A 13449-nucleotide genomic window follows, 5' to 3' on the forward strand; every position below is an offset into this window, starting at 1 on the left:
ACATCAATCTCGGGTCTCTCAAACCACCATTTAAAAATGGACTTATTTTTACAGGGGTATTAAATACCCAAACTACTGGGCCTTCGTCGAATATCAATAACAGCTTAAATTAATGGCCCGAGCACGAAATGAATGGAGGCGTATACTTGCACTCCTAGATATGAACACAAAAAGAAACTAAGAGGCTCTAGGCCGATGACACAGGGGCGTTTTCCAAACTACTGAGGTGACTCGTATAGGAATTACTTTACCACATTACAGAATGAAAAACAGTTATAAAACGTAGTCCCCTCAAACTAAGATGAAGGGGAGCACGAGAGGGTAATTCACTCCCTATCCACGATTTACAGTTAGAGAATTTATGAAGGTTTTACCTGAGCCGGAAGGAAGTTACATTTTAGGAAAGCTTGTTACGTAACTAAAGAGTCGGACCTTTCCTTCAGGTTAAACTGCGGAGGTAGCAAGAAAGAATAAAGTTATCTGGCCATTACCTTGAAGACGTTCTAGCTGCCGACGAAAGAGGCCGCCCGCCTCCTGCTTAACACGTACACACAGAAAGATGACGTTCATTTGGCCAAGAGACGTGAAAAGCCGCAGTTCATAAACCCTCACGGAAGGTTCGAGATCATTAAGCTAACCACGATCTCTCAATTTTATTGGTGGAATTCAAAGTAACACTCAGAATCGAACAAGAAGCCTGTGATAGGTTGAAAATTAAATTCAGGAATTAGGGATTCGCTATGGCGGAAAGAAAAAGGAAATATTGCCAACCCAAATATAAATGAACATCATTCAGTTACAAAAACCTAGAAATACAAAACTTCTCTAAATTATAACTTTTTACTCCTTGCACCAGGATTCATGATCATAGTTTTTAGTAGTGTCATCTATGGAAGAGTGTCCAAACTTCTTGATGAATGGCAAACAAAACAAGGAGAAATTACGTCAGTTTAGGAAACTGCATAATAACAAAATTACATCATATTTCTGTGGTGGCACCTTCTGTGTAAAGTTCTAAGTTCCTGTTGTAGTAGTTTCCACCTTAGTTCGATAGAGGAGTTCATTTAGGTGCAGAATTTGAATGCGAGACGTTGAGGTGTATCTCCCGGTACAATTATTATTATTATTATTATTATTATTATTATTATTATTATTATTATTATTATTATTATTATTATTATTATTATTATTATTATTATTATTATTATTATTCCTCTATGAACCATGTGACCTAGCCGCGGTGGGGAGGCTTGCGTGTCCCAATGACGCAGATAGCCGAGCCGCAGGTGCAACCATATCGGATGGGTATTTGTTGAGAGACCAGACTAAGGAATGGTTCATCGAAAGGGGGGTAGCAGCCTTTCGGAAGTTGCAAGGGCGGCAGTCTAGATGATTGACTGATATGGCCTTGTAATAATACTCAACATGGCTTAGCTGTGTTGATACTGCTACACGGCTGAAAGCAACGGGAAACTACAGCCGTAACTAACTCCCGAGGACAAGCCGCTCTCTCTGTACGAATAATGTACTGATGATGGCTTCCTCCCGGGTAAAATATTCCGGAGGTAAACTAGTCCCCGTTCGGATCTCCTGGTGGAGACTACACGAGAGGAAGCGATCATCAGGAGGATGGATACTGGCATTCTGCGAGTCGGAGCATGGAATGTTAGAAGTTTGAATCGTTGTGGCAGGTTAGAGAATCTGAAAAGGGAGATGGATACACTAAAGTTAGATGTAGTTGGTATAAGTGAAGTACGTTGGCAGGAAGAACGGGATTTTTGGTCAGGCGACTACCGAATTATCAACACGAAATCAAACAGGGGAAATGCAGGAGTTGGTTTAATAATGAATAAGAAAATAGGGCAATGGGTAAGCTACTATGTATGACCAGCATAGTGAGAGAATTATTGTCGTCAAGATTGACACCAAACCAATGCCCACTACAATACTGCAGGTCTATATGCCTACTAGTTCAGCGGATGATGAGGAAATCGAAAGAATATATGAAGAGATAGAAGACTTAATACAATATGTAAAAGGTGGCGAGAATCTAATTGTGATGGGAAACTGGAATGCAGTGGTAGACCAAGGAGAAGGTAATGTGGTAGGAGAATTCGGATTGGGACAAAGGAACGAAAGAGGAAGTCGGCTGGTTGGATTCTGCACTGATCATAATGTAGTGCTTGCCAATACTTGGTTCAAACACCAAAAACAACGGCTGTATACGTGGACGAGACCTAGAGACACTGGAAGGTATCAAATAGACATAATTATGATTAGGCAGAGATTCAGAAATTAGGTGTTGGATTGCAAAACTTTCCCAGGAGCAGACGTGGACTCTGACCACAACTTGTTGGTCATGAAATGCCATCTGAAGTTGAAGAAATTGAAGAAAGGTAAAAAATGCAAAAAGATGGGATCTAGACAATTTGAAAGAAAAGAGTGTGAGGGATTGTTTTTGAGGAACATGTGGCACAAGGGCTAAATGAAAAGGCTGAAGGAAACACAAGAGTGGATAGTCATGAAAAATGAAGTCAGTAGGGCTGCCGAAGAGATGTTAGGAAGGAAGAAAAGATCAACTAAGAATCAGTGGATAACTCAGGAGATACTAGACCTGATTGATGAACGACGAAAATACAAGAATGCTAGAAATGAAGAGGGCAGAAAAGAATACAGGCGATTAAAGAATCAAGTGGATAGAAAGTTGAAGGTAGCTAAGGAAGAATGGCTGAAGGAGAAGTGCAAGGATGTCGAAGGCTGTATGGTCCTGGGAAAGGTAGATGCTGCATACAGGAAAATCAAGGAAACCTTTGGAGAACGGAAATCTAGCTGTATGAATATTAAGAGCTCAGATGGAAAGCGATTTCTAGGGAAAGAAGACAAAGCAGAAAGATGGCAGGAACATATCCAACAGTTGTATCTAGGTAAAGATGTAGATAAGTTGGTTCTGGAACAAGAAGAGGCTGTTGATGCTGATGAAATGGGAGACCCAATTTTGAGGTCAGAGTTTGACAGAGCTGTGAGAGACCTAAATAGGAATAAGGCACCTGGAATTGACGACATTCCTTCTGAATTACTGACTGCCTTAGGAGAAAGCAACATGGCAAGGTTATTCCATTTAGTGTGTAAGATGTATGAGACAGGAGAAGTCCCATCCGATTTTCGGCAGAATATTGTTATACCTATTTCCAAGAAAGCCGGTGCTGGCAGGTGTGAAAACTACCGCACCATTAGTTTAGTATATTATGCCTGCAAATTTTTAACACGTATTATTTACAGAAGAATGGAAAAACAAGTTGAAGCTGAGTTAGGAGAAGATCAATTTGGCTTCAGAAGAAATTTAGGAATATGTGAAGCAATCCTGACTTTACGTCTGATCTGAGAGGATCGAATCAAGAAGGACAAGCCCACGTACATGGCATTCGTAGATCTAGAAAAGGCATTCGATAATATTGATTGGACGAAGCTATTTACGATTCTGAAGGTGATTGGGATCAGATACCGAGAACGAAGAATTATCTACAATCTGTATAAAAATCAGTCTGCAGTGATAAGAATCGAGGGCTTTGAAAAAGGAGCAGCAATCCAGAAAGGAGTGAGGCAAGGCTGAAGTTTGTCCCCCTCCTCTTCAATGTTTACATAGAGCACGCAGTAAAGGAAATCAAAGAGGAATTTGGAAAGCTAATCACAATCCAAGGAGAGGAAATCAAAACCTTGGGATTTGCCGATGATATTGTTATTTTATCTGAGACCGAAGAAGATCTCGAGAAGCCGCTGAATGGTATGGACGAAGTCTTGGGAAAGGAGTACAAGATGAAAATAAATAAGTCCAAAACAAAAGTAATGGAGTGCAGTCGAACGAAGGCAGGTGATGCAGGAAATATTAGATTAGGAAATGAAGTCTTGAAGGAAGTAGATGAATATTGTTACTTGGGTAGTGAAATAACTAACGATGGCAGAAGTAAGGAGGACATAAAATGCAGACTAGCACAAGCAGGGAAGAGCTTTCTTAAGAAAAGAAATTTGCTCACTTCAAACATTGCTATAGGAATTAGAAAGATGTTTTTAAGACTTTCGTGTGGAGCGTGGCATTGTATGGAAGTGAAACATGGATGATAACTAGCTCAGAAAGAAAGAGAATAGAAGCTTTTGATATCTGGTTTTACAGAAGAATGCTGAAGGTGAGATGGATAGATCGAATCACGAATGAAGAGACACTGAATCGAATTGGTGAGAGGAGATCGATTTAGCTAAATTTGACGAGAAGAAGAGACAGAATGATAGGACACATCTTAAGACACCCAGGACTTGTGCAGTTGGTTTTTGAAGAAAGTGTAGGTGGTAAGAACAGTAGGGGTAGACCAAGGTTTGAATATGACAAGCAGATTATAGCAGATGTAGGATGCAGTAGTTACGTAGAAATGAAAAGGTTAGCACAGGATAGGGTGGCATGGAGGGCTGCATCAAACCAGTCTATGGACTGATGACTCAAACATGATTATTATTATTATTATTATTATTATTATTATTATTATTATTATTATTATTACTTGAAAACTAAACAATAATCACAATGGAAATATAAATGACAGTGTGAATAAAGCAAGTGTTATAGTCAACTGTTGGTATAACGATACACAAGAGAAATGGAGAAAATACGCACAAAATACTTGATATTGCTACTCGTGCGTAGAGTGGCCTTTGTTATTTTTTTTTTTTTTTTTTTTTTTTTTTTTGCTCAGTGGAAATGCGTGAGCGTTTAAATTGCACGAGTGCAAGTAAATTCACATTACACAGGTTTCATACATAATTTTTGTCTATTATCATATCCAAAACCAAACTTGATGGCCCAAGAATCTCGAAGGGCCATGGCCTACCAAGTGCCTGCTCCTCATCACGAAGGCCTGGGGATTACGAAGTGTCGTTTGGTCCGCACGACGAATCCTCTCATTATTCTTGGTCTTCTACAAGTGGGCCGCCATCTCACCGTCAAGTAGCTCTTCAGTCGTAATCACATAGACTGAGTTGACGTCGAACCAGCCCTTAGATACCCTGACCTCTCCGGGAATCGAACCCGGGGCCTTCTGGTAAGAAGCAGGCATGCTACCGTTACACCACAGCGCCAGAGATAATTATCGTGACACAAATATCAATTATATGGAAAGAAATACATTAAAAAGAAGTCAGCTGATGGAAGACATATTAGAGGTCTTGGAATTCCTTTGTTTACGTTGTTATAATACGTGTGTACTCTTATAAGCATGTATAATAACTGTGTATCAAATGCCAGAATGGTACCTGCCTTATGGCCACGGCCGCTTCCTTCGCTCTTCCTTGTCTATCCCTTCCGACCTTTCCATCCCCCACAAGGCTCCTGTTCAACATAGCAGGTGAGGCGACCTGGGTGAGGTACTCCTCAACCTACCCAACAGCATCCCCCGACACAAAGTCTCACACTCCAGGACAATTACCTTGAGGTGGTAGAGGCGAGATCCCTCGCCGAGTCAGAGGGAGAAAGTAAATAGTAGAAAGAAAGTGGTGGTGGTGGTGATTATTGTTTTAAGAGGCAGTACAACTAGGTAATCGTCCTCCATGAACAAATTAGTGGAAAAGAAATATAAAATAAATAAATAAATAAATAAATAAATATATTCAACAAAGGAACTAGAAAACGCAGTACAAAGTACCGTAAAACAAAAAATTAATGAGTTAGTCCAAAAAACTACCAACGAATTAAAAGGGAACGTGCGTTCCCTGAGTAACAGTACACTTGTAATGACATGTCCAGTTCTTGAAAGATCATCTTCAAATCGCACTGAAAAATATTTAGAAATATATTATTAATTTATTTATATTTTCAGTGTGATTTGTTCATGAGTTATTAACTATTTAATTATTTCTAAATATTTCGGAACCCAGCGGTAAGAGGCCGGCGCACTGCCACCTGAGCCACAGAGGCTGTAAATTGAATTTAATTGAATAAATACATAATAATAATAATAATAATAATAATAATAATAATAATAATAATAATAATAATAATAATAAAGAATGTGCCACTAAACTCCACAAGGCGTACAGACTGACGTGGAATTACAACAAGAGAGTCACATCGCGTAATGCAAAGTTATGACATTACAAAACAGTTGTTTGGTCGGAAACTTTACACGCGTCAGAAACCATATTCATTGGAGGTCATTCTAAAACTACGGGAAATGAAAAGCAAGAAAGCAAAATTCTCCGGAAAAATTCTAGTCCCACGAGAGAAACTGGAATGTGGATTAAGAGAACAGCGGACCTTTGCTCATTAACTGACAGGTTCACTGATGCCGTACGTAAAGGCGCCTGGAATTCTATGGCCATATCTATAGAATGGACAGCGACAGACTCGCCAAAAGATTATTTAAAATGATAAACTCAAAGAAGGTCAAAAGAAACTGTCTAAAAGAAACTTTTTTTGGCTAGTTGTTTTACGTCGCACCGACAGAGATAAGTCTTACGGCGACGATGGGACAGGAAAGGGCTAGGAGTGGGAAGGAAGCGACCGTGGCCCTAATTAAGGTACAGCGCAGCATTTGCCTGGTGTGAACATGGGAAACCACGGAAAACCATTTTCAGGGCTGCCGACAGTGGGGTTCGAACCTACTATCTCCCGAATACTGGATACTGGCCGCACTTAAGCGACTGCAGCTATCGAGCTCGGTAGAAGAAACTAAGGCGGACCTGCAAGAAATGAACAACACGGGCGACATCGTAGAAGATAGTGGACCTTTCAGTACAATAGTTGCCAGCATGAAATTGCGGAGAAATCTAAAAAGAAAACTGGTAGGAAGTGGTCCACTGAACGCAAGATGCAACTCAGTGCAAAGAGGAAAAGGAGGGGAAAAACCATCGGGCCAAAGAACAAGTTCCAACACTCACTTTGGGTGGGCATAACGAAGAAAGAAGAAGTATTTATAATAAATCGTCTTTGATTGGTCGTACTCGGTTTCATAGTAAGGTAACCACGGATAATTACAATAAAATTGAAATAATAAATTAAGTGGTTCAACCTATTCAATACAAGTAAATAAGAAATATAGGCTTACATTCTTATTTCGTTAAAAGCGGTACCGGTTTCGACCACCAATCTCGGTCATCATCAGCCGATTAAAAATACAAATACAATGCATAGGAAAACAAATAATTAAAGGAAAGTCTTTCACAAAAGCAGTTCAAGAAGCAATATAACAAAATAGGGGTTAGCTCTGCGCGATTTTAAATCATAAAATCCAGAAGAAGTCGAATATCAGTCACTTATATATAGCAAGGTGCAAGTCCCCGAAGAGTAGCACAACACACGCAATGTCGGGCACTGTGCTTTTAAATGCCGATGAAACTCGGTGAATAGCTTAAAGAACAAACCGGCAAATGCTTCAGTCGCGAAAATACATAGTACAAGTTAATATACTTGAAGTATATCAATGTTAATAGGATCTTGTAGATTCTTTAGAGATGCGGAACAGTTGACGTAAAAAACAATTGTGAGGAGAAAAATGTTAAAGAGCGCAATATTGGAAACAAGTGAAAAACGCATATGTACAGCGTGTTATTTCTTGAATTCGGGATGTTTTTAATTTTTTTTTATTTTAATCGAGAGGATAGGTGAAAAGAAAAGATAAGAAAAGATGGAATAAGGTAATAAAGGAGCAGGATTAGTAGATAAGAGAAGTTTAAAACAGAATTGGAAGTTAGATAAAGATGGGAAAGTATAGGAAATAAAGGTAGTTTAGGGTGGGTTAGGAGGATGAGTTATTGGAGGTAGAAAACGTGGGTAGGAACTGTGTAAGGCATGGAAAATTGAATTCGGGTTTTAAAATTTAGCATTCTTGAGAATATGAATTAGGCAGTCGAATAGAATATTGGGATTTTCAGAAATTTCGTTTAAATTGAAATTAGGGTTGAAGTATTGGTCAAGGTGAATAAAACAATTTTCAGTAGAGTTTAGAAGGGGGCCTTTGTTATTAAATTTAAGTATTTTTATGTCTTCTTCAATATCGGTGAAATTATGTTTGGAGTCTTGTATGTGTTGTCCTATAGCAGAGAATCTGTTGTATTTAATGGCGTTGATATGTTCGGAGTATCTGATATTAAAGTTGCGTCCAGTCTATCCAATGTACGAGGAGCTGAAGTTGTTACATTTGAATCTGGCAGAGTTTGCAAGCTTGTTTAATGAACTGTTCACCACTTCTCGTAAACATTTCAAAGCACAGTGCCGGACATTGCGTGTGTTGTGCTACTCTTCAGGGACTTGCGCCTTGCTATATATACTGTAAGTGACTGATCTTCGACTTCTTGTGGATTTCATGATTTAAAATCGCGCAGTGCTAACCCTATTTTCTTATCTTGCTTTGAAGTGCTTTTGTGAAAGACTTATCCTTTAATTCTTTGTTTTCCTATGCATTGTTTTCGTACTTTAAATCGGCTGATGATGACCCAGATTGGTGGTCGAAACCGGTACCGCGTTTAAGCAAATAAGAATGTAACCCTACATTTCTTATTTACTGTTGAACCACATAATTTGTTATTTCAATTTAATTGTGATACAGTTCAGAACGGAACATTATGAAATTTTTATCTTTAAACAAACACGGATAGTCAGAAAGATTATGAATCAGTGAACATCTAACTTAACCTTGTTGAGTTGTTCGTCAGACTGACAACAGAACTGTAGTTTCGCACGCATCTACACCAAAAATAGCATCTCTACATTCTGCCGCCATCAACAAGTTGACTAATGTATTGGTTAATCCATTTCCGACAAATAAATATCGTACGTAACACAGTGTATCATTAATACAGGGTCAGGTGACCGTGTTTACGACTCTGGTAGCTTAGTGAGTTGTTTTTGTACCACATTAATTCTATGTAAACACCTCTTGTATCTTCCATAGCAACACATGCACACAACTCAAGGAAGAAACGTCACTCCATGAGTCAAACGTGGATAAATTGCGTGGTGACGTATCAGAATTATTTATAAACAAATATTTAATTTAAAACGTATAAATTCACAATAGTGTTATAAAACTATTGTACACAACACGTTTAGAAATTCTGCCCTCGCCTCTCACTCGTGACGTAGATCACTTCCCGTGGGAGTTGCCTGAATAACCTTTACCTCACAGCGTGCAGGAATGAGCTGCTTTTCAAACGAAAAATTATTTGGAAGAATCCTCGACTATGACTATGAGAGTTAATAAGTCGAATAATTACCATGTTCATATAATCAATGTAATGATTGACACTGTTTCCCAAGTTAATATTACAACTCACCTGATGGATATTCGTAAGCTGTTCTGATATCAAACACACGCTCATATCTGCCCTCGGCGCTTGCTGGAACAAATCAAGCTTTATCTATTCGCTTGTTAATGTCTTAGTGAAGACTTGTCAGTAGCGTAGAATATGACCTTCAACACTTTTAATTGTCCCGGCCTTGGTACTCGTTATGGAACACACCGATGGAAGGCTGACGAATTCGCTAACAAATTAATTAGTGAATTTATTCGAAACCAAACCAAACTCCATGGCGCAACAATCCCGATGATCTATGGCCAACAATGCGACCGCTGTTCAGCCCGTAGGCCTCCAGATTACGGGGTGTCTTGTGGTCAGCACGACGAATCCTCTCGGCCGTTACTCTTGGCTTTCTAGAACGGGGTCACCATCTCACCATCAGATAACTCCTCAATTGTAATCATGCAGGCTGAGTGGACCTCGAACTAGCCCTCAGATCCAAGTAAAAATCTCTGACATGGCCGGGAATCGAACCCTGGCCCTCAGAGTAAGACGCAAGCATGCTGCCCCTACACCGCGGGGCACGCAGTGAATTTATTCATTTATTTATTTTATTCCTTTATGGCGGGTTTAGGGCTCTGCGCCCTCTCTTACACTTAACCACACATACATAGTGACATAATTTCAAAGTTAGTACGTAATACACTATATCTACAATTTCAAACAACAGTGCTAGTATTATTGTGTTCATGCCGAGCATTCTCTATGCATATTTTAGCCTAGTGATAGCTCTACATCATACACACGCTCATTCACTCCAACAATCACACAAACTGCTTACCTATTTAACATTTTTACTCCCAGGTATCTTCTCTGCTTATAAATATCCCATGTCAGGTAATTTTGGATGTTTTAACACTAATTGAAATAGGCTAATAGGTAATTTATACCTATAACAATTTACAAAGTTTTAGAACAAAACATGAAATTAAAACATTGTCTCTTCCCATTTTCATCGAAATATCACGACTATATGATAAGTTCCCATACACGCGTATACACCACATGAGCAGGCTGACTTTTCTGCTTCCTCCTCCTCCCCACCTCCACAAGTCCTATTATCACTTCCCCCAGAACCATTCGCAAAGATATCATCTTCACTCTCCTCGTAATACACAGACGCATCATTACCTCAAACATCTAAAATATCATCTTTGTTTACTAGTGGGTGCAGCCCTCGAGCGCGACTGAAGAGCTGTCAAATGGGAGAATCGCAATACATGATTAAACACGCGACTGCGAGAGAATGCAAATTTTGAAATACATGATAACTCGTGGTTGGGATAGTGGAAGACACACAGATCACCGAGCTGAATCGGGAATGGGAGTGAAAATGTTAAAAGGAAGTCTCGGCAAAACCACTTAAATCAGGCTACTTCGGATACGTACTGGGAGAGAATTCCATAGCCTTGCATGGGGTACCACAAAGGAGCGATGGTACAGCAACGAGGGGTAAAAGGCTTATAACGGTAGGAATCAATCATGTGTAAGGCTCGTGGAAGGAGGAAAGAAAGCTAAAGAGGAAACCACATTTTCGTTTGGGAAAATCGAATCATCATAAATATGTCTTTAGTTCATGGGCATCCATCAACGGCTGCTAATTTCAGATAACCATCAGCCATAAGACATACCCTGTACGTTTGCTAGGTAACATTGCCTGGCCATTCGTCCATACAATACATCGCAGCCTGCACGTTTGCTAGGTAACATTATCTGTCCATGCATCCATACCTCACATCACATCCTGCACGTTTGCTAGGTAACATTGTCTGTCCATGCATCCATACTTTACATCACAGCCTGCACGTTTGCTAGGTAACATTATCTGTCCATGCATCCATACCTTACATCACAACCTGTACGTTTGCTAGGTAACATTGTCTGTCCATGCATCCATACCTTACATCACAGCCTGCACGTTTGCTAGGTAACATTGTCTGTCCATGCATCCATACCTTACATCACAGCCTGCACGTTTGCTAGGTAACATTGTCTGTCCATGCATCCATACCTCACATCACATCCTGCACGTTTGCTAGGTAACATTGTCTGTCCATGCATCCATACTTTACATCACAGCCTGCACGTTTGCTAGGTAACATTATCTGTCCATGCATCCATACCTTACATCACAACCTGTACGTTTGCTAGGTAACATTGTCTGTCCATGCATCCATACCTTACATCACAACCTGTACGTTTGCTAGGTAACATTGTCTGTCCATGCATCCATACTTTTTATCACAGCCTGCACGTTTGCTAGGTAACAATATCTGTCCATGCATCCATACTTTTTATCACAGCCTGCACGTTTGCTAGGTAACATTGTCTGTCCATGCATCCATACTTTACATCGCAGCCTGTACGTTTGCTAGGTAACATTGTCTGTCCATGCATCCATACTTTACATCACAGCCTGCACGTTTGCTAGGTAACATTGTCTGTCCATGCATCCATACCTTACATCACAGCCTGCACGTTTGCTAGGTAACATTATCTGTCCATGCATCCATACCTTACATCACAGCCTGCACGTTTGCTAGGTAACATTATCTGTCCATGCATCCATACCTTACATCACAACCTGTACGTTTGCTAGGTAACATTGTCTGTCCATGCATCCATACCTTACATCACAGCCTGCACGTTTGCTAGGTAACATTATCTGTCCATGCATCCATACCTTACATCACAACCTGTACGTTTGCTAGGTAACATTGTCTGTCCATGCATCCATACCTTACATCACAGCCTGCACGTTTGCTAGGTAACATTGTCTGTCCATGCATCCATACTTTACATCGCAGCCTGTACGTTTGCTAGGTAACATTGTCTGTCCATGCATCCATACTTTACATCACAGCCTGTACGTTTGCTAGGTAACATTGTCTGTCCATGCATCCATACCTTACATCACAACCTGTACGTTTGCTAGGTAACATTATCTGTCCATGCATCCATACCTTACATCACAACCTGTACGTTTGCTAGGTAACATTGTCTGTCCATACATACATACTTTACATCACAGCCTTTACAGTTGTAATGTAACATTGTCTGGCCATGCATACATACCTTATATCACAGCCTGCACGTTTGCTACGTAACATTGTCTGTCCATGCATACATACTTTACATCACAGCCTTTACAGTTGTAAGGTAGCATTGTCTGGCCATGCATACATACCTTATATCACAGCCTGTACGTTTGCTAGGTAACAATGTCTAGCCATGCATCCATACCTTACATCAAAGCCTGCACGATTGCTAGATAATATTGTTTGGCCATGCATCCATATACTACCTTACATCACAGCCTGCACGTTTGCTAGGTAACATTATCTGGCCATGCATCCATACCTTACATCACAGCCTGTACGTTTGCTAGGTAACATTGTCTGTCCATGCATACGTACCTTATATCACAGCCTGCATGTCTGCTAGATAACAATGTCTGACCATGAATACATACCTTACATCAAAGCCTGCACGATTGCTAGATAATATTGTTTGGCCATGCATCCATATACTACCTTACATCAAAGCCTGCACGATTGCTAGATAATATTGTTTGGCCATGCATCCATATACTACCTTACATCACAGCCTGCACGTTTACTAGGTAACATTATCTAGCCATGCATCCATACCTTACATCACAGCCTGCACGATTTCTAGGTAACATTATCTGGATATCGATCCACATCTTACATCACAGCCTGCACATTTGCTAGGTAACATTATCTGGATATCCATCCACACCTTACATCAAAGCCTGCACATTTGCTAGGTAACATTATCTGGATATCCATCCATACCTTACATCACAGCTTGCACGCTTGCTAGGTAACATTATCTGGATATCCATCCACACCTTACATCACAGCCTGCACATTTGCTAGGTAACATTATCTGGATATCCATCCATACCTTACATCACAGCTTGCACGATTTCTAGGTAACATTATCTGGATATCGATCCACACCTTACATCACAGCCTGCACATTTGCTAGGTAACATTATCTGGATATCCATCCACACCTTACATCACAGCCTGCACATTTTCTAGGTAACATTATCTGGATATCCATCCATACCTTACATCACAG

General features: G+C 40.1%; 1 protein-coding gene across 5 annotated transcripts in view; it reads right to left on the reverse strand.

The window, feature by feature from the left end:
- LOC136875792 (putative inorganic phosphate cotransporter) overlaps positions 1-13449 on the reverse strand; it is a 280776-nt gene that overhangs the window by 98052 nt on the left and 169275 nt on the right. For 2 of the 5 annotated variants that reach the window (XM_067149395.2, XM_067149392.2), the window contains exon 1: positions 9316-9417. The exons of 2 other annotated variants lie outside the window; for them this stretch is intronic. The gene's annotated coding sequence lies outside the window, so the exon portion shown is untranslated. Of the gene's footprint in view, positions 1-9315; positions 9418-10120; positions 10329-13449 lie in introns of those variants that run through there. One more of the 5 variants, XM_068228135.1, reaches the window with a different exon arrangement.

The sequence above is a fragment of the Anabrus simplex genome, chromosome 6, assembly GCF_040414725.1.
Source record: "Anabrus simplex isolate iqAnaSimp1 chromosome 6, ASM4041472v1, whole genome shotgun sequence".
NCBI classification, from domain to species: domain Eukaryota; kingdom Metazoa; phylum Arthropoda; class Insecta; order Orthoptera; family Tettigoniidae; genus Anabrus; species Anabrus simplex.